Source organism: Macrobrachium nipponense, chromosome 25, assembly GCF_015104395.2.
Source record: "Macrobrachium nipponense isolate FS-2020 chromosome 25, ASM1510439v2, whole genome shotgun sequence".
Classification (NCBI taxonomy): domain Eukaryota; kingdom Metazoa; phylum Arthropoda; class Malacostraca; order Decapoda; family Palaemonidae; genus Macrobrachium; species Macrobrachium nipponense.
Genome location: NC_087214.1, coordinates 5195862 through 5197485, shown reverse-complemented (window position 1 = coordinate 5197485; position 1624 = coordinate 5195862).

Below are 1624 nucleotides of genomic sequence, written 5' to 3'. Positions count from 1 at the left end.
GAGCCGGGGCTATTGCCGAAGCAACACGGCCCGACTGCACCTGTCCGGAAGGACCTGGGACTGGGGAAGACACACCGTGGGCAGGACCAGCATGGACAGGCTCAGGAACCAGGAGCGACAGGAACAGCAACCAGCTCAGGAGCGGCAGGAACAGCGGCAGCGGTAGAGGACCCGAAGGGACAGCCAAGCCAACAGCGGGAATCACATCAGCGGCAGGTACGGCAGGCCCAGCGATCGCCTCGTAGAATCATCGGCAGCCAGCGGGAACCTGGGTACTGGCGGCCGGTCCAGGGGCGAGCTGCTGGAACAGCGGAAGTCTGGGGCAGGCAACACGAAGAAAACAGGCGGCGGCGGCAACCCCCCCTCGGTACGGCGGCGGCCCTAGTAGCGGCAGACGGCGTCACCGACACAGCATGGGGAGTGTAGACCAGGAGGGGGGGGAGCAGCATAAGCGGCCGTGGTAGTAATGGAGACCGCCCCAGACCTCGTTAGACGCTGCAGCAGCCCGTGGATGCTAGGCACGCCCTGTCGCCGCGGTGGTCCATACCTGTCCAAGGTCGTCTCCCACGGATGTAGCACCTGCGGTAGTATAGATAGATTAGTAAGAGGGGTTCCCTCACGCACGGGGGGAAGACATGCCCCACCCCGAACGCAAGGAAGACCCCAAATACAAAATACAACGAGGAAGCTGAGCGGGGGGCAGGAAGGAAGACGAAGAATCGGATACCAAGGGAGTCGCGGGAGAGCTTATTTCCGACGACTTCCTGGCAGGGACCTTCGCTCCCCTACCCCCAGCACAGCAGTGAAAAGTAATATGAAAATGAAACAGAATACTGCCCTTGCGATTCACTTCATAGAACTTAAAGGGGAAAAGATCAATTCCCGGGTAAGAACGGAAACTTGATCCAAATAATATGATGCTATCATAAAAATATATATGAAAATGAAACAGAATACTGCACTTGCGATTTCACTTTCACAGAAAATAATCGTAAGGATCAATTCCCGGGTAAGAGCGAAAATTGATCCAAATTAAATTTTATGCAAATAACTAAATGAAAATGAAAAGAATACTGCATTGCGAATCCACTTTCATTGCATTTTATCATACAAAATAAAAGGCTCGTCCCGAGCGCAATCACGCTCTCGGTAACGAACGCACAGGGCAAAATATAATGAAAAAAGTACTTACATTTTTCAATTACACACTTTCGCCCAAAATACATGACTCGGCGCGAGCGCGCCCGCCCTCGGCACCGAGACATAATGCAAGGGTTTAATTCATGAAAAGAGAGGAAATCGCCGCATCTACGTAGATAGCTCCATGTTGGTTCATAATTAAGTAATGAAAATGAAAACAGTGTACTTACAGTTTCATTTTCAAGTCAAACAAACCATTAGTAGAAAACACAATATAAACAAAGCATACGACGATGAAGCGGGCAGAGAGCGATGACGAACACGTCCTTCACACCCGCGGCCGAAAGCAAAAGTGATTTGTTTACCTCCCAGTCGCGCGGCGCGCGACTGTCGGACAAGCAGTTAACTACGTTTCTTCCCCTTGTTCGAAGCTTACGACCGTTCCAGCTGCCGCTAGCTACTTCCTATTGTCAAAGGACCGATG